The sequence below is a fragment of the Crocodylus siamensis genome, chromosome 1, assembly GCF_052110815.1.
Source record: "Crocodylus siamensis isolate JL-2025a chromosome 1, ASM5211081v1, whole genome shotgun sequence".
Taxonomy (NCBI): domain Eukaryota; kingdom Metazoa; phylum Chordata; order Crocodylia; family Crocodylidae; genus Crocodylus; species Crocodylus siamensis.
In genome coordinates, this window is record NC_143395.1 from 130,579,107 (window position 1) to 130,605,218 (window position 26,112).

General features: G+C 43.3%; 1 long non-coding RNA gene across 1 annotated transcript; it reads left to right on the forward strand.

The window, feature by feature from the left end:
- The first annotated feature begins 10,574 nt into the window (after positions 1–10,574).
- LOC149873327 (uncharacterized) lies at positions 10,575–23,060 on the forward strand. The gene is made up of 3 exons (XR_016439855.1): positions 10,575–10,885; positions 12,097–12,196; positions 19,964–23,060. It is a non-coding gene; the product is annotated as an uncharacterized LOC149873327 (long non-coding RNA).
- Positions 23,061–26,112: the final 3,052 nt, after the last annotated feature.

The window sequence follows — 26,112 nt, forward strand, 5'->3', positions numbered from 1 at the left end:
CGGCCAATTCCTTTAGAACTCTAGGGTGGAGATCATCCAAACCGGCTGACTTGAATAAGTCCAGTCCCTCCAGAAGTTCCCTAACTAGTTCCTCACTAACCCTTGGCCAAGGTGTGCCTCCCCTGAGGCCGGAGGGGGGCCCAGCAGAGAGGTGACAGTTCTGGTCTCTACTTAGGAAGACGGAGGCAAAGAAATTGTTAAACATGTTAGTTTTGTCGTCTGGTGTGACGACCAAATTTCCCAACATGTCCTGCAGGGGCCCCACATTACCCAGAACTTTCTTTTAACCCCCTATGTATTTAAAGAAGGACTTCTTATTGTCCTTAATCTGGGAAGCTAGCCCTAATTCCATCTCTGCCTTGGCCTGCCTGACTGCCCCACTACATCCCCGAGCAACTGCAGTATAGTCCTTCCTGGTGATGTCCCCTTCTTTCCATTGGGTGTACGCCACCCTTTTAGCAAGGAGACATTCCCGGATGCTCTTGGTGAGCCATGGAGGCTTGTGTGCCCTCCTGCTCCCTTTGATCCTCATTGGGATTACCTTCCTTTGGGCTTGGAGGATCGTCTCCTTAAGGAGCAACCACTCTCCTTGGACACCTGGCTCCCCTCCCCTCTGGGACCTCAGTGCTTCCCCAACTATCCTCCTTAGCTCATTGAAGTTTGCCCTCCTGAAATCTAGGGCCTTTGCCATCTTGCACTGGATGGTGAATTCCAGCAGGTGATGATCACTGTCGCCCAGGTGGTCGAGCACCCGCAGCCCCCTCACCCGGTCATCACCCGTGGCCAGCACTAGGTCCAACAAGGCGTATCCCCTGGTGGGGCTGTACACCTCCTGGGTTAGATGGAGGTCCTGCACTCTGTCTAAGAACCTACGTGAGCAGTCAGACCTGGCTGACTGCTCTTCCCAGCAGATGTCCGGGAAGTTCAGGTCCCCCATGACTACCACATCCTTAGACTTCACTACCTCTGTGAGCTGACCCAAGAATTCCTGGTCAAGCTCTTCCCCCTGGTTGGGAGGTCTGTAGTAGACCCCCACCGTTAAGTCTCTTTCCCCTCGACTGCCTTGTACTTTAACCCAAAGCACTTCAGAGTGCCCTTCCTCTGACTCCTTGCTAATTGACGAGGATGTGTATTCCTCCATATAGAGTGCCACGCCCCCACCTCTCCTTCCTATCCTGTCCCTCCTGTACAGCCTATAGCCCTCGACATTCACCGCCCAGTCATGCGTCGCGTCCCACCACGTTTCAGTGAACCCCACTATGTCTGGGCTCGTGTCAGCTAGCAGGAGGGTGAGATGGGGCAGGACTGGAGCTGAGAAAATAAAAATCAGACAACTGACCACATTAGAAGGCCCCAATGAAAGTGAATAGCTGAGATTCGTGTCTTACCTGTACTTCCAGCTAGATACCAGTGGTGTAACTGAGCCCAGACCAGTGCAGAAAAACCACACACATCACAAGCCTATAGCCAGCTGACCAACATTTAAACTGAGACTAAAACTAGCTACAAAGTGCTGACCTCACAGCCAAGAATCTAAGGACATCACAATGGGCTGCAAATACCAGTATTGGAGATCCGTTGGCTGAGATGTCACAGCCACACAAAATGTTAAGGTTGAGCAACAGACATATGGTAAACAGGAGGAAGATACGAAAAAAGCTGTAAATGTAAAACAGAAGCAGCCTCAGAAGGCAACAAACTATCAGTTCTATATGACCAGGAACCAGGACAAAATACTGCTCACGGAGAGGGGCATTATCATCAAGTAAGGGAACGCTATTACATTCTTTCATGTCAAGGTACTGGAGCTGGAACTCTGAGTTCTCAGTCCTCACAGTATCACTCATCAGAATTTTATTCTTGTTGTTTTGCTCAGATCCAAAAGACCATGTCTACCTTGTCTCCAGACTCTACTCATTGGTGCAGGCCTAGCAGTGCTCAGGGGAAGCTCCATGGCATCTATTCCAAGGTTTAGTGTGTGCAGAGTGGGTGTGTGTCACTTTGCTGCAGCACTCCCTTATGGCTAAAACAGACATTACACAAACTGGTTTAAGTAATCAGAAACTGGTATCAGACTTAACTGATGTAGATCAAACCAGTTTCTGAATGTCTGTCCCAGACCCTTGCTCATTTAAGGTAAAAGACCCACCCCACAGCATCCTGGCATGCTCTCTGGGCTGAGCAGGGCTCTCTGCTCCACAGCAGAGCTCAGAGCTGGCCCTTTCCCTCTGCTCCCTGGATGCAGCTCCAGCACAGACCCCCTCACCACTCCCTGCTAAGTAGGAATTCCCCCCTACTTTCTGCCTTGCTAAGGAGGTGTCTGTATATTAGCTAGAAGACCACATGCTGGCTACAGTCCTTGCTGTATCAACAGGCAGAATCAACAGGTAGCTGGTAATGTCCCTCTGTTTTCTTAATGGGGTGAAAAACACCGAGTTAGGGGGTAATAAACACTGTTATCAATTTCCTGGTGGGATAATCAAAGTGTCCTGCTGGGGCCTGGCCACACTCCCCCGCCCCCACTCAGCTCAGTGCTGTGGAAGGGATGGGAGGACTGCTCTAGTGCTCCCCAATTTCTAGGGTATCTGTGGAGTTACAAACCAGTTCAGCCTAGCCAAGTTAAACTAACCTGCAAAGATTGAATCAATTCAAGTTCAGGCTTTTTGAATGTCTGTCCCTAGCCTATAAGGCCAGAGGTGCTGTAAACCTCTTTAACCACTAATTTTATACATCAAAAAAGTTTAAAAGATGGTCTATTAATGAGAAGCTGAAAAAAGAACAGAAATCCTGCTTTATAACAAATACATAATCCAGCAAGGGAATTCTTCATCTCCCCAACCCCTTGCCTTAGCTGCTGCGAGTTTTGGGAATAGCCCAGGCAGTGGAGGGAAATACCTCTGCTTCCCTGCATTAGTTTTGCCTCAGACTCACAGCAGCTAAAGCAAAATCAGCTGCGGAGGAACACAAGAATTTTCCTCAGCTCCCTAAAGCTGCCTGAGACTCGCAGGGGCTGAAGCAAGAAGCTCTGCAGTTTGGGTAGGGAAGAATTCCCCTCAGCTCCCTGGGGCTGCAGGACTCTGGGCTGGGGTGAGGGGAAGAAGGCAGGGGCTCCCCAGGGCCCCCATGCTGGGCTGCATGGGCAGGCACCCAACCCAAAGAAGTTCTTCTCCCTCTTTCCTGTGGCAGCTGCTGAAGCAATCAGCAGCTGGGAAGGGGAAGGGGAGAGAGCTGCCAGGGCTGAAACCCCATCACTGCTGGGGCTTTCCCTCCCCCCACCTGCTGTGTAGGCCTTGGCTAGGGGGGCTTGGGATCTGTTCCCTTGCCCCACTGTCCCTATGAGCTGATGGACACAGGCAAGAAGCAGGCTAAGGAGCAGAGGGGCACGTCCTTGGTCCACCGGAGCAGGCAGCATATCCCAGGGCTGCAAAGCATCCTGGGATGCTTGGGGACTGTGAGCTAACTTGAACCAGGAAGGGATCTGGGACAGAAGTTCCATAAACCAGTCTAGCCTAAATCAAATAAGTCTGATATTACACCCAACCAAATTTATCTTAAATCAGTTTTGGTCATTTTAAAAGCAGTTTATATGCACTGAACTTCTGTTCTCTTACACGTTTAGACCAGTTTCTGATCACTTAAACCAGTGTATGTGTAACTTCTGGCCTTAGCCTCAGGGTCCAACAGCAGACTGACTACCTGCAGCAGCAAACTACATTCAAGTTAATTTGTGAATTTAGTCATATCTGTATGTCTATTATTTGATGATCTCCAACTATCATTTCATTACATTACTAAGAGTCCTATCCATGTGAAGTAAGAAAATGGTTAAGGTTGAAGTTACAAGCCTTACAGATAATTCCCTCTATTGTATATCCCTCAGAATTAATCTATAAAACAGGGTTACTTGATGCATAATCAGAATCCTCAAAACTGCAGTATACAGAGAGAACCTTACATTGCTACTGAAATAAAGTTTTATATTTTATAGTTTGGTATTCCTAAACTAACAATACGGGGTAAACTCAACTAAAAAAAAAAATCAATTAAAAAAATTCAGTTGAATTACTTTTAGATTATAACATCTTTCATAGCAAAGTAACATAAAAAAATCAACATACTCCATTACCCTCCTGAATTAATCACCTACAGAGATAGAATAAGTAATTAATCTTTCCAATAAATAGAACTATTGCAGTAAGTAGAACTAGATGGACCTTTTTTTTAGGGGGAGGGTGGAGGAAGAGAGAGAAGGAGAGAATATATGACAACTTATATTTATTTTCTGCTGACAAGAGCTTCCTTTGTTTTTACTGTGCTGCTTCAGTCCCCAGGGCCTGCCCTCTCCTTCTAGTCCCCTGCAATGCATGTTGTCGAAATTAGTCTGTTTAAAAGATAGGTTGAGCCATTCTCATACTGACTTATATAAAGCCATTTTTCTGTTTTATTAGTCACATTAGCATTCTATTGCCCTTTAAATGTCACAAGTTCAAGAGCACAGCTGTACATATCTTGGAAATATTTCTGTTTGGTGCAATAAAACATGAAGATACACTTTCCTGGGATGCAGACAAGATGACACAGAAGGGGAGAAAACATGGGGGCATGACAGGATTGGGTAATCCTTAGAGGACTGTTTTCAGAAGAAGGGACAGGAGTGCTTCACAAAATGGAGTTCTCCAAAAGCTTGTTTGTGTTGTCTCTATCTAGAGATGTGAAGCAGCTTATGGACCTGCCATTGACTTCAGCTCAAGGAGTGGAAGAAAAATGACACTATCTACTTCAAGTGGCTTTTCTGACCTGATAGTTGCCTTTTCAAACTACATTTTACATTTTGACTACTCATTTATTACCAATCACTTTTTTTTCTCAGCAGAAGCTAGCAAAAACTTTCCTGGCTATATTAGCCAGCCTAAAATGGTCCAGGGTTATCAGAATGACCTGGAAATTATAGATTGGTGGAAACATTCTGGATGTACTAATGAATTCTGAACTTCTAAGAACCTGATATATCACCCTTATCTAATGTAGAAGCTGTGAAGAAGACAAGAAATGCGCCAAGGAGAAAGGACAGTGCAGGAAGAAGGAGGGACAGGATAGAGGAGGGTAAAACAAGAACAAACTACTCCCCATTCTTTATAGTGGTTTATATACACAAGACGTTTACTGCACTGTTGACTAGTTCGCTACCCAATAAACATCTTGGCGTCTATATATGCACCTCTATCAGGCTGGAGTAAACTGAACTAATTTACTTTGCATCAGAATAGTACTTGCAATTACAAGTACTATCCTGCTGCGAAGAAAACTCCACAGCGGTACACACATAGATGCTGGAAGGGCTGACTAGGGTATGAGGGTGCTTCAGTGCAGAGGCTGCCTGCCAGTTAGCCCCATGCTGAAGCTCCCTCATGCCTCAGCCAGCCCTTCTGCAGCACATCGAGCCAGTGGGAGCAGTCCCAGGCTGGCAGGCTCATACCTGGGGTCCCCTGCCAGCCAGAGCTGCTCTGACCCAGCTCCATGTGCTTCCCATGAATAAACCTCAGAGCTTATTGTCCCAGAGCTATTTGTTCCCGGGCACACATTCAAATGGCACACCCAAGAGCAATAAACTCCAAAGCAAAAAGTTTATTCATGTGCAGTAATAGCATATGTAGATGCAGCCACTGTGAGCTTCTTATCTTGACAGAAATCACTGCTTTATAGCAATTCTGATCCGATTGAGTTTCTGTGCAGAAAACCTCTCATTTGATGGTAGACTGTTAGTTTCCCCATGAGGAAGGAGGGCATGAAAAGACTGTTTGCCATTCAGGAGTATGCACACATTAGTACAGCCATCAGGGTAGGCACATTTTCAAACTTGGCTGCTTCTGAGACACCCAGTGATGTATGGTGTCTACAACCCTTACAATGTCATTGGAGAAGCTAAATGTTCATTAACATTTGCAAATTGACCATATGTGCACAAAACTAACCCCTACAAGGTATAGCATCCTGCAGCAGTATGGTGAGAAATCTGTCACTACTGCCAGGGCACTGGTCTGAATCAGCAGCAGGAGAGAAGCTAATTTCTCTGATGGTAGGGTGAAACCCCTGTTGAGAGGGATGCTGGTACCCAAATCACAGTCTGAATACTGATTAGAAGGATCTCTGTGGACTTCAAAAAACTGAGTCAGGGCTATGGATGGCTTCAGGAGGGCATTCAGTAGTAATAGAGGGATCTCTTTATATCTGCAAAGCACAAGATGGCATCAGAAGACCAACTACAGAAAATCCCTCTAGCCATAGTAAGAGTGAGCAGCACCTGACCATCATGCCTCTGATCATCCATCAGTAATTATCTGGACACTATGTTCCTCAGCACTAATAAGCAATGTGTAACATCAGTATGCTTCTGCTATCATAGTATATGGCTTAGAAACCATGGGGGGTGAGGAAAAGACACTGATGGGAGACTGATGCTAGTTCTGACCCAGAATTAACTTGGTATGCCTAAGTAAACCCAGAGTAATTCTGAATGAAACCCAGGAGCCTTCAGTTTTCTGCAGGTGCTCAATAGTTCTTTCCCTTTAGTCTGTCAGGCCTGCAACAGAAGTACTAAAGATGGTAAACAGCAAGCAAGTCAGAGGCCGTGCAACAATTTTGGCTGAAGTTGAATGGGTTTGTGGCATAGATACCATACAGTGATTAGTCTTTACTTAGGGCACGTCTACACATCACCCTATGGTGATGTAGCAATGCACCTAGATCACTGTATGGTGCACTACAGCAACGTAGCAATCACATGTGTATAGCGCACTTCCCAGGTATAGTGCACCGCTATGGCAATGTAGCAGAGAAATCTACCTGTGTACTCCCCGTATCACGCCGTGCTTTAGCATAGCACCATAGTAACATCGCCGTACAGAGATGTGTAGGCATGCCTTTAGAGACAGACTGCATTTTTCTTGATAGCAGTTTCAGACTCTGAACTCAAGGCACAAATCCAATGCCACTTATTTGAATTGCTCCAGTAAACTACTTGTGGGAAAGTTCATAGGGTTCTGCCATTGTTTCTTCAGTCCCCTTTGTGCAACTTGCCCCCCCAGCACACACACACACATGCACGCACACACTCTGCCCCCAAACAGTCAAACAACAGATGCAGATTCAAACCTCTCTTCCTGAGATTTTCGCAGTTCTCTGCTGCTTATTCTACACATTAAAATTAGACAAGAAAGTGGCAAGAGAAAAGACTTTTTTCGCAGCATGGTGTTGAAGATGGTATTGTTCCACTAATCTGTTTCAATATAATGTAAAAGCAAGATTTCAAGTGCATCTTTGAAAGAAATTTTGAAAAATAGTCTTCTTTCACATTAGACATATGCCCCCTTCAGTTCATCTAAAATTTGTGTTTGATTGTATCCACAATGGAGGATACTAGAAAAGAAAAAAGAACATGCCTTCAAAACAATTTCCTTTCTGCATTTCGCTGCCTTTAGTTTTAGATATTTGTATTTCACATAACAGCTGTCTCATTCATGACCTGGCTTCTCTTTCAGCAATATTAGTTTGCTGTATGCAGAAACATTGTCTAAGTGCAGCATTTATATTTCACTGCAAGATACAGCAGGAAGGAAAATAGGTTGGGAGGGAGCAAAGTCTCTTTTCAAAAACCAAGTCTCTTCAATTGACCAATAAGGCAATTAAACATACATAAACAGTGCTTGTTGATTAAGTGATCCTGCTTCATCTGAAGATGTCAGAACTAACTCGTGATTCTGGCACTATGCTGCTGCAGGATTTGTGGGTATTAATTACAAATGCAAATTTTTTTTAGGACTGAATATAAATATCAGAGACAAATGCAAAAGTCAACTTGAGGAACTATTCTCTACCTGTCTATAACTCTTCAGCAGTTTCAATGAGATTCAGTATTTTTCACTTCCCATCTTAAAATAACATATGTAGTTTCACTGCATAACCTGTTCCGGTAAGAGGTTCATTGCAGAAATCGCAGCCAAGGACAAGGGGCCTCAAGCTGGGTTTAAACCTACCAATTCTAAGCAGTTTCATGGAAGATACCCAAATACCATATTTTCTGAGGGTGCTCACATACAGCATAACCACAGCTATGACATAAACCCAGTTTTTGGAAGGCCCTGAAAAGGAACAAAAGATCGTACCTTGGAGTATGGTTAAGCAACTTAGGTTTCTGGGGCTAGGGTCCCAAGCTGGAGTCCCTTCTGCTGTGCTAAGGCTAGGGCTGTGCACCAGGGCCTAATCCAGCACATGGTGTCATGTCAGCCAGTGAGGAGCTCCCCAGGGGTTCAGAGATTTACTAGTAGAGAAGCAATGGCAGTGTTAGTTATTATGGCTCTGAGAGTCATAGCAGTTGAAGTTGTCACTGCTCCCCTGCTGTCAAATCTCCAAACCCCTAAGGATCTTTATTTCTCCCATGTAATGTGTATTCATAGTTTCCCCCAGATGGCTTGGGGAGGGAAGGGTGGAAGAAGGGAGGGGGGAAAGGGAAAGCTTTATGTGAGAAAACACAGTATATTGACCATATCTGAGTAAGTATCCCCACATACCCCTCAGCCTACTCAATGGCCAGAAGACCCCACTCATCCTTTCCCCAGCATACCATCTCTACTGGATTTGTAAGGGCAGTCCTGAGCAGAGAAATCCTCCCCTGGCTGAATAGGAAGTTTTCACAGCTCCCGTTTGTTCCTTTGGCCCTTTTTACACAGCACAAATGAGCTAGGGCAGGGATTCGGCTTTCACTCAGGATGTTTAAAATTTCCTTGACATCCTTCAGAGTAAAAGGTACAACAATGAGATAAAATGTAAGATATAGGATATCAAAACACATTTGAAGGGTAATGGATTTACATTTTCAGCTTGAAAGCCATCACCAATATAACCACTTATCTCTAAAACCTCCACAATTCCTTGTGTGCAAAAGGGAAAAAAAACAGAGGAGGACAGAAATGCTTTTCTTCATGTACTTCTACATTTTTGTTCAGAAAAAAAATGGGTTTTAGCTACAATGCATTGTTGCAATAAGTGTTCTCCTTCACTTGATGTGTCCCCAAGAGAATTTTAAACCATACACTAAGAGCTACTAGACTGAGAGCTGCTTCTGCAAACTGGGGAGCCTGCCCCTGGCCTTCTCTTGCTCTTTGGAATCCTCTCTCTTTCTGGCATATTATCTACACAGAAACAGGCAAAAATACCACATTTGTGCACATGGTCTTTCTTCTGTGCTATAGGCTATACCTATAGCAAAGAAGAAAGGTATAGCTGTGCTATGGCATACACATACAATTACATGTACGGTAAGTACAGGCCTGTCTGCACACGGATCTGTTTTCCACGTGGAAAGAAGGCTGCGCAACTTCTACAGCAGTGGCCCACACATTCCCTGTGAAGTGGCAAGAGAATCCAGGCAGCAAGATGCCATGGGTGAAGGCAGGACAGGGGGTAGGATGTGCATCAGTGTCAATGGTCCCTGCAGAAATCTAAGTAGAAAGGCGCCACCTAGATCGGGATCACCCAATTGGGATCACAATCACCTGGAAGCAGAGGGGGAAGGAAGGGATGCCAGGAGCATTGGGAACACTAGGAATTGCAGGGAGTGCTGAAGACTGGGCCACAGAGTGATTTTACAATGAAATGCATCAACCACCGTCCTGAATACAGAACAAGCAGCACAAATCCTTGTCAGGAAAAGTACCCATTTCCATTACCTTCCCGCAGTCATGTTAAAATGCCACAGCTTATACAAGGCATGGTAACAGTGTCTGAGGGAGGCATTTGACTCTATTGTTTTGTTTTTCAGCTCCCATTTGTCCCCCTAACAAACTCTTAGCTGGCCATGGAGCTGAATAAAAATATATCTTAGCAAAAATCCATGTTTTCCTATAGCTGAAACCTCCCCCCATCCTGACAGCAAAGAAATGTGTGCATCCTAATACAGAGCTGGATAAGGCCAGAAGGTATATTTTTCCTGGCATGGTACATTTTGCAAGTCTAAATCTATCCTATGTGATCAGCAACATTAATGCTAACAAGAGACAGCCCCAGAGAAAGAGGGAACAGCAATGAGGAAAATGGGGCGAGGGTTGGGGGAGGAAATACAGAGGAAATTCTCAGCTATTAAAAACAGAGTTGAATCAGATTTCTTTGTTTGGAGAAATGAGCAGCTGAAAGCTGATGCACCCCTTAAGCAGGCAAGCGCTGTCATCGCTGACCTTAGCGGGTGATTTGTGTGTGCCTGTTGCGACAGTCTCATATGCTGAACACTGGCAAGAGAAAGACTGTTCATCATCATCTGGTTGATTACTGGAATGAGATGAAGCTTCCCCCGCTTCCCCCACACCCACACACTGTTCACAAGCCAGGAGGATTGGCTTCTGCCTCAGGAGCTGGCTCTGGCTGGCGCTATAAGGTACTGGATATAGCTAGGTTCTCCGCACAGCTTTGTCCTCTCCTGGATGAAATGTCAGGCCTGATCATATATTTATGATGCTATCCATATCTGGTTGGCTTACAAAATAGGCTGCTGGCTTTACTGACACCACACGGAGAGACTGCTTTACTGGACATAAGAGATCTGTATCTTTAAAGCTTATGATCCTGAGCCAGATCCTGGCCTGATTATTTTGTTTGCACTGCTCTGACAGCATAAAGCAACAAAAGAGCCACCAGAAAGAGATCCATACAATTTCTTTTGGAGGAACAGAGACCTTCAGATGATTTAGGACTGTCATCGGAGACAGCAAAAGAGAGGAATCTCTATCCCCCAACAATTTTTGCCCCTTTGGGTCATGGTCAACATAAGTTGCAACAACCCTGAGGTTACTCTAACTTATGCTAAGAATGACCAGGACTTTGACTAATTCACAAGGTAAGGAGAGTAAAAGAAACTTAAAAACCTTATCTAAACTGCAGCAACCTCAGGTGGCAGCCATGGTCCCATGCCCCTGAGTGCATAGCGATGTGGAACCAGCCCTACAGTGTTTCTGGCAATTGCTGCCTGATCTCAGCATACCTATTTACTTGTCTCTTCCTGGGCACCATTTTGATACAGTTAGCACTACATCAGCTTTTATTTTTTTTAAATATCAAGAATCCTTAACATAGAAATGTTGTGAAGTCTTTTCCATGTAAGAAGATATAATAAAGGTAAAAGGGATGGTTTTGCTTTGAAAAAATGCTTTTTGCCCTGCTTAAAGAAACAAAGGCTTGGGAGCAGGTTTCAAATTGTATAATACTGAACCAAAGGATAATGCACCAAACTGGTAACATACATATCAGGCAAGCAATCGTAGCATGCAGAAAATAGTGTCCAATTTATATGAAGCCATTTTTTTTTTCTGCTGCTGGTTTTCAGAGGCAACGAAAGGCAGGAAGAGATAGGTGAACCTTTTACAATTGAAAAAAAAAAGACTAGCAATTGGGGCTAACCAATCAAATGAGAGAAAGACAGAAAGAGAGGGGAAGTAATTTAAAATTATAAAATGGAGAAAATTCTATGAGGTTTGCTAATGGTCACCAGACTACTGAAATATATGGATCATTTATTGCTGATGGGCTCTTACATATTTTTAATACTACAATAGAGTAAGGCGCACATATTTGGAAAATCTAGATAATATAATATAAAGTGAAAGAGGAATTAAAATAAGCTCTTGCAGCTTTCCATCAACTTTTGTCACCCACTTATTTCATCCTTCCCACTTCCATGGCATGATTTTTTGTCCAAGGAAATCTAAACTGAGAACTTAAAGTAGTCCATATATTTAAATTTTTAAAACAATTGAGTTTTCAAGCAGTGAAGCCAAGAATATAAACACTCCTGAAAACCGCAGCCAATATATCCTTTCAATATTAAAACCATATTTTCAAGGCCTTGCACCTGGTTAAAATGTGAATCCCAAAGGGTGTTATACAGAGAGTTTTATCCTTTTCAGAATGGTGAATAATCATTCACCATAGTGTATCGTTTTGCCTAGAACTGTAGGTCTCCTGCTATAAAGTACTTGTCAAGTGTGCAACAATAAAGATAGAAAATCCTAACCTTTCAACTCCCACTCTCTTTCTCTGTCCTGGTCCTAGGTTGACATTCTGGAATTCCGTTTCTTAGAGTCACAGGGGAGCCTTTCTGCCTGCACGCATCCCAATTCAAAATCAGACAAGCTAAACAGAATCATATCTGGTGAGTACTTGAAGGTTTGACCCCAGTTGCTTAATACTCTCAGACCCAAATCTGAAGAACATGAGCAACTCCCACTGAAACGAAGGGAAAGATCTTGAAGACACAGAGCCCCGGGGTACTATTGACAGCAGCAGTAGTTTTTCAGTGGTAGCTTTCCTGAATCATTTCCCCAAAGTAGTGAGAAATAGGATTGCGCTCCTGGGGGTGGTGGATGAAGAAATTAGTACAAGAATTGACATCTCTGCGTACTGGCTTTGAAATGCCACTCACCTTACACCAATGTAAGTGCCTGCACAAGAACCAAAGCAGTTAAGCTTTGAATTAAATGTAAAGCTGAGGCCTTAATCTCAGGTAATTAAAAACCCTGTGGTGATCTAAGAAAACAGGGGCAGAGGTATGTTTTTAGATAGGGTTGGCCTGACTAGCTCCACCAGCCAGAAATACCTGGAGCATAGTAGTTCTGTTCCTTTGCTAGACGTGATCCTTCCCCTACATTGGAGCAATTGTAGAATGTGTTGAATGTGTAGCATCCATATGCAGCCACTAGATGAACGATTCAGATGGCTCAAGCCCAAGAATTTAAAGATTATAGAAACAGAAAAATAGAGCTAGAAGGGACCTCGGGGGTTATAAGTCCAGCCCTTTACTCAAGGCAGGGCCATTCATATCTAAACCATCCCAGACAAATGTTTATCTAACCAGCACTAAAAATGTCCAAGGACAGAGATTCATAGATGTTAGGGTCGGAAGGGACCTCAATAGATCATCGAGTCCGACCCCCTGCATAGGCAGGAAAGAGTGCTGGGTTCAGATGACCCCAGCCAGATGCCTATCTAACCTTCTCTTGAACACCCCCAGGGTAGGGGAGAGCACCACCTCCCTTGGGAGCCCATTCCAGATTTTGGCCACTCTAGCTGTGAAGAATTTCTTCCTAATGTCCAGTCTAAATCTGCTCTCTTCTAGCATATGACCATTATTTCTTGTGACCCCCAGGGGCATCTTGGTGAGCAAAGCCTCACCAATTCCCTTCTGTGCCCCTGTGATGAATTTATAGGCAGCCACAAGGTCGCCTCTCAACCTTCTCTTGTGGAGGCTGAAGAGGTCCACGTATCCTAGTCTTTCCTCGTAGGGCTTGGGCTGCAGCCCTTAACCTTATGAGTGGCCCTTCTCTGGACCCTCTCCAGTTATTCACATCCCTCTTGAAGTGTGATGCCCAAAACTGGATGCAGTACTCCAACTGCGGTCTGACCAGTGCCCGATAGAGGGGAAGTATCACCTCCTTGGTTCTGTTAGTTAGATAAAGTAGTGTTAGCTTTGCTGATGATTTCATTACACTGACAACACATGTTCATCTTGGAGTCACAATAATGACCTAGCCACCAGTTATTCATGTCTTCATCATCTTTGGACTGGACCAGAGCAGTGCAACATACCTGGACATGAAGACTTAAGCTCTCAACTCTAATGGTTAGTACTGAACACTGCAGTGCATCATCTCCTCAGCAACACCAGCTACTTTGAGCACACCAGACCTGTTCTCCATTCCCTACATGTGCTTCCCATAACATGTAGTCAAGTTCAAGGCCTTGATCCCTCTGTTCCCAGCACTCATTGCCCTGTGTCCAACATCTAAAAGATCACCTAAAGTTGCAAGATGAAAACCATGGCCATGCTACTCTTCAGACACAATAGATTCAATGGAAGTCTCACTCATAAGGATAAATGTTGTCACTGTGGACAAGAAATTTCTCAGGGACCAGTCCAAGAGCTAGGAAGCATCACAGGCCTCACATTTTGTTTCAAGGGCAAGGCACATTATATCACTGCAGGCTCAACCTAAAAACAAAAAAAGGTCATAGCAATGTATACATTTGAAAACAAAACCCTAAACTCAAAACGCTACCAAAAAAAAACCCAAAGCAATGTGATCCACTGCACAAAGAGTCATCTCCCTGAGGAGAGGAGGGGATTGCAAACAGGCATCATGGGATAGATAAGTCACATAGTACTCTGATGCTACAGTGATGAAGATGGTACAAAAACCTACATTGGACAGAATGCGCCATCCACTTAAAATGCACCTAAACTCTTGTGACTCCAGTTATGCTAGTCAGTGCATTGTTTTATAGGAGATATAGTCTGTCAGTGAAGATGGCTCATAGGATTGTGCAGTGGCCAGAACTAGAACCTCTGTAAGACAATACACTGATAGGAAAATGCTGTTTAAGGTTTTGTTGAACTGACTCAAATCAGTTCAAAAACCAAAATATTCCCATTACACACCAACATGAGCAGAAACAACATGAGCATTTTGTTCTGATTTTCCCAATGGGCAGGCAGTGCAGAAGGAAATCATGTAAAGAAAATATTAGGTTTGTGGAAAATGCATTTTGTCAAATGAGTCCTATGGAACAATCCTGAACTGTAAAATATCCTAAAAACTTGGTGAAGCTTCTCATAAACAGAATCTTGGCTTGAGAAACACATCTGCTTCTGACTTTAGATTTTGCTTGTTCCAAGATGCATACCCTGTAAACACAAAATACCTTCAAGCTGTCATATTCTGAACCCATCCCTCGGATGCAGGCATTTTGCCCTTTAAAACCTAATTTAGGAAATAGTAAATATCTCTTCAGCAATTCTATCACTCCACCCACCCAAGTATCACTTGCCTTAGAAACTATACTGAATTTTCTGGGTATGACCTCCCATTGTATCAAACAATGCTCACCAAATGACAACAGTGATGTCAGCTTTGAAGAGGTGCTTCAAGAACTTGGGGAGTACAGATTTTGACTGACTACCCCCCACCCCACGCCGCCAACACAACCACTCTGAAAAACCTCAAAGTGTATGCTCAAGAAATTGAGCAAAACCATCATGTTTTTGGGGAAGCTGCTACAGATGCTTGGCAGCTGATTTAACTGCTATTTTTAGCCAGATGCTATAACAAAGCTCTGTTCCCCAAAAGAGATACTGCAACTTTTTTCCAAGGTAGCTAATGAGATTAAGGAGTGGTAAAGCTGAAAAGGTTACTGTTCCTGACCTTTCATACAGGCCTAACTGTCTTAATGAATTCACTGGCTGTGACAAGTCAGCTACAAACATTGGATTCCAGATTCCCTTCCAATCACAAGGGAAAAACATCTTCTCAGATTTATTGAAGAACTGACTAGTGGCACATAAAAAGAATGGAGTAAAAAAATCGCTCAATACAAATGGTAACCCAGCTAACTAAAGGACAAGCAGAGGTTTGTGCAACTACAGGGTAAGAAGCTATGAAAGTATGGGCAGGGGGGAATCCACAGGCTTTAAAAAGGTCTCCATCTGGGAAAAACAGTTTGTTAATGAACACAGAAAGAAAAACGCTCCTTTTCCAGGATCACCTGGAAGGAAAATCTATTACATTTCCATAATGACTCATTAGGCCAAATTGCATGCTTGGTAACATACTTACAATCTCCTTTGATTTAACTTATTTATCAAGTGTATAACTAAGGCCAGAATTTACCCCAATGTTTTTAAGAGCATAGAGGAATGGAGAGTGACTTTAACAGATTTATGTGAACCTGAGCCCAAGCGCTTTGCCACATGTCTATAAAAGATGCAACACAAAGGAAACAGGGTTTTTTTTCTGGCCAGCCACAACCTCACAATACATTTTCCTTCCCCATATACTTCTTTAAAATGTATTATATGTATCCAAAGTTCAACCCAACCCAACCCAAACACAATACCATTATGAAGGTATGGGGTAATGAAAGGAAATATTCAATAGAAAAGTTTAGAAGGGTAGTACAGTGCCTTGAGTGTGAACAGTTTGGCAAATAGGGTTCTGAAAGACTAATATTCTTTATGGGAGCATAATTAAAGTTGCAATCTGTGATCTGTGGTACATAATAGCAGCAAAGTGTACACTGGAAACATAGAAATAGAAGGTATGTATCATGAGATGGTTTAACATTACCTCCTCACTCAGATGGTAACAACTTTTAGGTGAGTGAGCGTGCTAACAGATTATTTCATTAATGTCTCAATCATAGAAATAAAAGCTGGAAGGGATCTCAAAAGATAATTGAGTCCATCCCCCCTGCTCTGGGCAGAAATACTGCTGAGATGAAATGATCTCAGCAAGGTGTCTGTCCAGTCTCCTCTTGAAGACTTCCCTGGTTGGGGACTGCACCACCTCCTTGGGAAGTCTATTCCAGATTGTAGCCACCCTTACTGCAAATAAGTTCTTCCTTACATTCAACCTGAAACCATCCTCTTAACAGTTTATGGCTATTGCTTGTCCTTCCCCTGGGGCACCCTAGTGAACAGTTTTTCTCCCAGCTCCCAATATTCACCCCTTACATATTTATAAATGACCACTAAGTGCCCACTCAGTCTTCTCTTCCCCAGGCTGAACAGTCCCAGATCCCTTAGTCTTTCCAAATGAGGTTTGTCCTCCAGGCCCTTAAGCATTCTTGTGGCCCCTCTCTGGACACTTTCAAGATCCTCCACATTTTTTTTTGAAGTGCGGCTCCCAGATCCAGCCTTCTCTTGCCTTACGTTCTACACACCATCAACAAAATGATAAAAAGCAAAGGATCAAGTTCAAATTAAATATGCGACTTTATATGATATTGATCAAGCTGAAGGACTCAGAATGGCAGGTGAAATTAACTCATGGATTGTTTTAATCTACGGTGGTTACTGCAGGTCTGTGCGGATGTAGTTATCCTTAGTGTGCACCTTCTATTATACAGCTATTGTTAAAACATAGCCTTTGGGGAGTCCATAGTGTATCACTCTAGCAAGAAAGATGAAGGATTATAATCATAAAAAAGTCTTAACATCTTTAGTACTGTTGCTAAAACATCTACATGCATGTTTTCTTGCAGCAGTGAAACAGTTTTCAGCTCTGGGAGGGAAGACTGAATATCAAGGCCAATTGTTAGCAAGAGGTTCAGTAAAACAGTCAGGCTTTCCATTTTACAAGCTTGAAATCTAAAAGGCAACAACATTTGGATAAAATAGAAGAACGAGGTAGCGCTGCTGAGCAGCTGAGAGGCCAGGATTCTCACAGAGTATAGACTGGTAATGGAACTATGCCAATGTATGGGGGATAAAGATATTAGCTAAATATCTTCTAAGAAAAGCTTCTGATGTTTGGCAAATATGAAGAATGTTAATTCTTCAACTAACTGGAAGTCAACTTCTGGCATCATGAAAGACTGGGTTTTAGTGGTTCCATGTGTTAGTGGTTAAAAGCGTGTCTGTGACCAGATTAATGAGAAATATGTTACCAGCGGAAACATGATACAGTTATTCATTTATTTGTCACATATTCCAGTAAGCCTCATCTGTCTTCATTCCTACAACCATTGTCAAACATATAGCTAACATCATTGCTAGAAGCAAAGTCAGAGATTTTCTAACACCTTTCTTAAGCTATGTAGTCCTCTCTTTCTCCTCTGGATTGTCTTTTATAAGAAAAATACAAAAGGACAGTAGAAGAATTCAGGGTAGAATAAGTCTGTGAAAGAAAAAGAGCTTTTTTGTACTTTTCCTCACTAGACCTCTCCCCTTCATACAACAGCACAATAAACTTTGTTGTTGGTAATGCAGCAGCCACACTCAGTCCTCTAACAGGTAAACAGATCATATCTTTATGTTCCTCTGTTCCAGAGAGGACTGTGTACCTTACTGTCCAATTACAGACCTCTGAGCTTCATGTCAATGAAGATTTTCCATTAGCCAACAGCACCGTTTCCTGCTTCCACATACAAAGATGAAAACTAAAACCAGAGACCGTGACAAGAGACTGTGCAAAAAGCAGAACAAGGATGGTACTTATTCACTTTCAGCCACACTTCTGCCCAGGCAAATCCATTTCAACTGCAGACAGGAATTAAGGCACTAGTTCAGGAAGATTAATTAAAGGGTCTCATATCTGAAGTCCAGTTCAGTTAGTAAATCAGATGCCATAGCTTTAGGCTCTGTAATATCATGCATCTCTGACTCTGCTGAAACCACAGATTATTCATTCATTAACACAAGCTCAGCCACTTTTTTTTGCACTAAGTGCTAAGGTTCAGAGCAATAAATTCACATTTAATTAAATAAGTAAGGCACAAGATAAACTTTGTGCATGCCAAAGGAACACACACAACTATGAAGAGACTGGCATTCTTGTAAACTGCGACACACAATTCATCTGTATTTCCTATACAATGAAGCCCTATGCATACTTTTCTAATTATTCATTTTGATACATAATGCACAGCTCCCAATTCCCTTATTCCTGATCCTCTCTCCCCACCCAAAGGTCCCCCAGACCTTTCTATTTCTATAGTTCCAGCATTTCTGCTATATACATGCAAACCAGACTTCTAACTGCAAGTTATTTGATCAGCAAGAAAGACTGTGGTAAACTAATTAAAATGCAGTTCTACCCAAAAAGGTGACTGAGAAGCATGTTATTGTGGCCCCCCTGGTGCCATATTAGAGGTTTGCTCAGAGGTTTACTCTACCTGTCTGCCTTGGCACTTTTTCACCCAGTGTTGTCATCAATAATAGATAAATATTTGTGATCCAAATTCAGTCTCTTAACTTACACCTATGCAGCCCTATTACTTGTGCTCTAGCTGAACAGGGGGTTAAGAGCAATAAAAAAATCTGACCCTGCATTTGGCACACAGTTAAATGTCCTGATTGTGATGACGCACAAGCAGGGACCAGAACACAGCTTTGTTGTTTTGGCTCTTCAGGTTCCGCAGGTAAACCAGTCAAAATCTTGATGAAAGCCAGGCCACTGGGAAAATTAATCAATCACCAGACTCCCATTGGCTTCAACAGGGCCAGGAGTTCACCCTTTATTTTTCATTAAGCATGTGGGAACAGCAGAATGTGAATTAAGTCATTGATTCTTTTTTTCTGTGGCCAGTGAACTTTTCCCCCTCTTTGCCCATCTCTGGGCATTTCCTTTAATGTTTCCTATCTGTATAGTTCTATAACTGTACAGAAACACTATTGTGTGCTACCTTTTTCATTGAAAGGGTGCAATGTATGCTATGTTTTATACTTTTGCTAGCAAGGATGAATTCTGAGTTAAAATTGAAGAGTATCACTGATGGACATTTTTTTTAAAGCCAATAACCAAGCAAGAAAACCAAAAACTACAATATTCAGCTACCAGTCCATTAAAATGGTTAGCCTACATGGAACAATTATGCTTTTTTCACAGCCTACAAGCCTGATTCAAGAAAGCTAAGGAAGTTTAACATATGCTTAACTATAAGCATGCATTTAAACATGGGTTTATCCTTTCATTGCACAGAATCAACTTGAGTGCTACCCCTCTGGAGTAGAGATGAATTTCTAAATTAGTGCCTAGGTTTTTAGATGCTAATTGCTACACACTTTAGTAAAAACTTTAGGCCACCCTGGGCAGAAGATTATGAAAGTAAACCCTGGCCCATGCACTAATACAAAAATGAATTCTCCTTGTAGCACAGCTCCACAATCTGACGGTTTGGGTACTATAGTAAACCACTGCAACACCGGGTTCCTTAGTTTAGAATGTGACAGCAGTAAAAAGCAGTATATAATTGCATCCTGAAGATGGTGCAATAGAAGTGATTTCCCCACTGACACTAAAAACAGCTCTCTTTCTTAGGTACATTTTGCTTCCAATCTTGCTCTCTGTCATAAATTAAAGGTACAAGGAAGGTGGTATCACTGCTCTGTAAACATATTACTTAAAGTACTTTTCTTTTACTTCAGACATAGGTGCTGAAACTTGCAAAAAAAGGCAGAAGATTGAAAAGACTGGAAAAAGCAGCAGATGTGTTTTTTTTAAAACTGATAATCACACAAAGCTATCCAAAATGGCACCATAGGAAAGAAGAAAAAGACATTTCTTGCATCTTCAATAGCTAATGCTGGAGCAGTACCTTTTCTGCTTCCTTGCTATAAGCAGAAGCACAAAATGCAATCAAATATTTTGTTCTTTTGCAGTTGTTGGCTGGTATCAGGAAAGAATCTTCAATTACAGTTATTTGGACTTGCGACATCATAGTGCTGATAAAAGCAAAATAGTTTGAACACCAGAATGTTACTTTCAAAAATAGGAAAAAGAAAATGCTGGATATACAAAGCATTCAACAACCAGTCATTAAACAGGGAAGTGGTGTTTTGAGCAAATGATGTCTGCAGAGCCTTTGATTGTGCAGTGCTATTCAGTTGAGTCCCAACGTAACAAACCTGGAAGAATGAAATGTGATTTCTGCTGAATACCTCCTTCCTCCTCCTTTTAATGAGTGTCAGTATCTCTTCCTCTTGCCACCCCTCTGGTTGCTCTCAAAAATTTAAACAGATGTAGTACAATCCACTTCCATATAGAACATCCGATTTTGCTTTAACTGCTGGAATTTAAGAGCCTGTGAGCTTGATGGAAAATTTTGAAACACCAGCCAAGTGGCTTTATTTTCTGCTCCCAGTTTACGCTATTGAATCAGTAATGAGACATCAAAATTACTTGGCCCAGCTGCAGAACTGTCAAAGCAGCATTATGACTAACAGGTAGAGCTCTCCTTGAAGGTGAACAACAAATGAATTTATGGCTGGTCAGCCCTTTTTGGACATAGGGTGCCCAAGTGAGGTGAACATGCAACATACTTTCTTGGCAAGTATGTCGTGCAACATACTTCTAAATAACTCGCCTGTCATGTTTTTGCCATGATGTCCATCTTCAGCACAACTACCTGTGCCCCACTGTTGCAACACCTTTACTCACACCATGCAAGTGATATCTCAGCATCTCAGCTTATCACTGGAATGCAGACCCGGGCCTGTATGGAGTGAAGAGAAGAAGGCTAATCGTTAAGCAGTGTTCTTAATTTTGTTGTATGTTGGTTTCAATTTCTATGGTTATTGTATGCTCTTCCCAGGATAGATGCAAAGGAACAGACAATAAGGAGATACCAAATAAATTAGGTTAGTGTCTCAGGGAGAGGCAGAAGATGTTCCAAGACCCCTGTGTGATCAGATGTAATGCTCCCATTATTAAACAACATTGAGGAGTTCAGCGTGTCTCTCCAGCTTGGTTCACCAATGCATAGATCACCAGGATAAGAAGCCTTCCCATCTAATTTCAGACACCATAAACTTCATAGACATTAGAGGTTGGAAGGGACTTCGCAAGATCATTGAGTCCAGGCCCCCTGCCATAGGCAGGAAGTCTGCTGAGGTCAAAGGATCTCAGCAAGATATGTATCCAAACACCTTTTGAATGAGTCCAGACCAGGTGCTTGCACTACCTCTGGAGGGAGTCTGTTCCAGACCCTGGACACTCAGACTGTAAAGCAATTTTTCCTTAAAACTAGTCTGAAACTAGACCTAGTTATCCCTTGGGAAGCCCTGGTGAACAACTCTTCTCCCAGGCCCTGGTGCACCCCCTTATATACTTATAGGCTGCCACCAAGTCCTCCCAGAGCCTTCTCTTTGCCAGGCTGAAGAGTCCCATGTCCCTCAGCCCCTCCTCATAAGGCTTGCTCTCGTGGCCTTTGATCATGTCCTCTGGACTCTCTCAAGCTTATCCACCTCCCTTCTGAAGTGGAGGGCCCAAAACTGGATGCAGTACTCCAGCTGCGGCCCCACTAAGGCCAAGTAAAGTAGGAGGATGAAGTCTCTGGTTTTGCTTCAGATGCAATGGTGGATGCATGCCGGAGTTTGGTTTGCTTTGCTGGCTACAGCATTGCATTGGTGGCTCACATTCATCTTCTGGTCAATCAAGACCCCCAAGTCCCTTTAAGTCATGGTGCTAGCAAGTGTAGCACTGTCAAGCCTATAAGTATGATGGTAGTTCTTCCTCCCAAGGTGGAGCACTCTGCACTTCTCTATGCTAAATGCCATCAGGTTTTGGTCCACCCATTTTGTGAGCCTGTCCAGGTCAGCCTGTATCCCCAGCCTTTCCTTCAGTGTGATGACCTTCCCTCATAGTTTAGTGTCATCCTCAAACTTTGCCAGTCCACATCTGATATTGAAGAGTACCGGTCCGAGCACTGAGCCCTGTTGATTTTCTCCCGTCAGCTAATACTCTTTGGGTCTGACCCTGTTCTCCTTCTGCGGTGACTTCTACCTCATGGCTCCCGAAATCCAGAGCTAGAATCCCACCTGACCTTTGCCTGAACCATGAAGAAACAGAATATAGAGCTTCACATGAAGCAATTTGCTGACTATCTAAGTTATATGGATCTTGGAAATCAGTGTACAGAAATGACCGGGTTACTGTCACCTGAAATAACTTTACAGAATTGTAAACTGCAGGCTAAATCTTGGGCCATCTCCCATCCTGCAAAAGGTACCAGCTTTGCACCAAGATAAATCCTGAAAACCATCTGGCCGAGTGATTAGATGGGGGAGGAGGGCCACAGGCAGAGGAAATCTGCTTTGACTGATGGTGAGAAGATGTTGCCAGGCTGGAGTCGCTACTTCACTTAGAGCCATGAAGGTGCATCTACTGTAAAGTTACAGGAATTTTCATGGAGCTTCAGGAAGGGACTGAGAAGGTTGGGTCTGGCCAGGGGTGAAACTGGAGTGGGAAGAAAGAATGGTAGTGCCCTCCAAGCTTCACCCATAGGCCAACCTCAGCCTTGTCTATGAATTTATTTGAATGGAATCTGTGCCATTAAATGCCCTAGTTGGCTTGGCAAACCTTAACCTTTTGTCTTTAAATTGGAATCTGGAAACTTTTAATGTAATGCTAAGAATGCCCATAATTACCTCATTTTAAAACTGTTTCAATTTAAATTTTGCACAGAAATCTAATGATGATCCAAAACAGTGTCAGGAGTGAATTCTTAACAATCTCTTCCTTTGCCTTAAGCCTACTTCAAGGTCAATTATTCTGTTAAAGCTGGAGTTTGTTATATATACCATATTCCTTTTAATTAGTATACTCCTAATTGGGAAGCTATTGCTAAACTCTGTTTTTCTTTCTTTTTACTTTTTTAAAACTCAGCAATAAGATTTAAATAAAAATAAAATGCAGCTAATATCAGTTTTGTTCTGTATTCTGTTTCTTAAAATCTTTTCAGCACATTTTTATTTTAATGACCTGTTATCTTAATCAGAACAACCATTTATTTGGGACAGCTGCTATCTGCTTAAACTGGAACAATAAGCTATCTGCTTAATACAATTAAAGGATTCTACTCTATTTTGATAGAGGTAGAAAACAAAGATATGAGAGGGGGATGGTCTAAGTAGTTAGGGCCAAATTTTTTAAGTATATAGGAATCTTAGGTGCTTAAATGCCCTTAGAAAGGGTCCTTAGCTCTCCCAAAAGAAGATCAAAATAATTCTTTTCATGCAAGCACCAAGAAGTTTAGGGGGACAAATTCTCTTAGTTTGTATCAGGGTAAATCTGAAGTTATTCTGATGAAGTCAGCAGAGTTACTATGGATTCAAACATTCATGGATGTGAGAACAAAATATGGCCCCTTTATCTAAACCTCTTGTCCCCACAGGCCTGGACTGGAAATTTCATGTAAACATTCTGGTCTAGATCAAGGCTTCAGTTACAGCCTTAACATGCCAACTAGGAAATGGATGGAGAGATGAAAAGAAGTTTTGCCTTGATGTCCTGTTTCAGGATATGGAAAGATGAATGCTTGGAGCCCTTTCAAAAGGGCAGCAGCTGGTATGTCCCAATTATTAGCACACAATTCAAACACGGAACACAATTCACACACAGCAAACTTGCTCCAACCTTAATCTTGAATGAAGGAGTTTTAAAGTTGAAATGGATTTGCAGCATTTGAATTGTTCTCAGCTCACTCACACATAACAATTAGAATGGACCAAGTGCTGTCCTTTTGAAAGGTCTCCAACTGTTCACATCCTCAAAGTCTGTAGGGAAGAAGGAAGGGAAAGCTAAGGCAGAATGAGTACTGGATGGCTACAGCAGCAGCAAGATAATATTAAGAGCAGAGCTTGTGCTGGACTAGGGGAAGAGATCCACAGCACAGTACAAACATGGGATCAGTAAAACTGCACTGTGATGCACATTAGAATCAGCCAGAATCCCAGGAAGGAGATCATGAATTGGTGACAAGCAGGACAGTGTGTGTGCCTACATGAAATATTTTACTGCACAGTAGACTAGTCTACTGCACAGTAAAGCATCACTATGTACCCATGATCATGAGCTGCTGTGCAGTAGATTAGTCTAATGCATGGTTTTCTACTACCTGTAAATACAGGTAATAGATTTATCACGCAGTAGCTACTGCACAGTAGCACACAGACACCTGACCAGCAACACATATTGCTCCTGGTTAGCCTTGGCAGCAGGTGTGGGAAAACAGTCCCCTTCCCCAGAAGCTGCCTACTGCTAGGGCTGTCTCTGATCGCAGAGTTCAGGTGGCGATAATGTGCTCTTGCCCCAGCAGCAGGCACCTTCCAGCTCTGCAATTGCATCCAGGGCTGAAAGATTGCTCCCTGCCCTCAACAGTTGCCTTCTACCAGGGCAGGCTTCAATCATGGAGCCTGGGCTAGGACAATGTCCCCCTGCAGGTCCAAAGAGGTGATCCTCCCCCTCTATGCAGCACTGGTCAGCCGCAGTTGGAGTACTGCGTCCAGTTCTGGGCACCACACTTCAAGAGGGATGTCGACAGCATGGAGGGGGTCCAGAGGAGGGTCACACGTATGATCAGGGGACAACAGGGCAGGCCCTATGAGGAGAGTCTACGGGACCTGAACCTGTTCAGCCTCCAAAAGAGAAGGCTGAGGGGGGGTCTTGTGGCCTGTTATAAACTAGTCAGGGGGGATCAGCAGGCATTGGGGAAATCACTGTTCCCCCGAGCACTGCCAGGAATGACCAGGAATAACGGTCACAAGCTGGCAGAGGGTAGGTTTAGGCTAGATATCAGGAGGCGCTACTTCACGGTCAGGGTGGCTAGGGTCTGGAACCAACTTCCAAGAGAAGTGGTGCTGGCCCCTACCCTGGGGTTGTTTAAGAGGAGGTTAGATGAACATCTTGCTGGGGTCGTTTGACCCCAGTATTCTTTCCTGCCATGGCAGGGGGTCAGACTAGATGATCTGCTCAGGTCCCTTCCGACCCTAGAAACTATGAAACTATGCTCCAGCAGCAAGTATCTCCTGGTCCCTGCTCTGTGATTGGTGGGGGGGGGGGAGGGAAATTGCTTCCTGCCCCTGGCAGCTGCCTGCTGCTGGGGTGGGTTATGATAGCAAAGCCCAAGCTGGGACAATGTCTGCCTGCCCCAGCAGCAGGAAGCTCCTGGCCCCAGCTCCATGCAGTATTTTACTGCACAGTAAGCTTGCTGAGCATTAATTACAAGTGTAGATGGACCCAGTGTTGGTCAGATACATAATCCAATTTAAGCCCTGTACAGGTAAACAGTCCAAGACTGTATTGCTGCAGCAGTTACAGAGATAGTGAGGTCAAATCCAGCAGAACCCATGGTTGAGAGGCTAATTTGGGAACCAGACTCAGAGGCAGCTGGGAGCCAGTGGACATATTCTGGTCAGCAGGCACCTAGTCCAGCAGAGGCCAAAAATAAGCATACACAAGTTTGCACCATAGGGATACTAGGGCTGACTCAGGCTGTTGCAAATCATAGTAACTATTACTTCGCATTACTATTGTACCAACAATGCAAGGGAAAAGCAGAATCAAGCAATAGGAAATCTATTGGTGGGATATGTCCATTTTTCTCTCTCGCTGGTAAACCCTATGCAAGACAAGAGATTTAAACCCTCTTTCTCTTAAAATTGGGTCAAGGGAAAATGGCAAGGGAAAATAAATGGCTAATCCAGTTTTTCACAGATCCAGTTTTATGGGACTGTGGAAGCGCCTAAGGTGGGGGATACATCAGGTGCCATACTATCCATCCAGCATGGGGCCACTC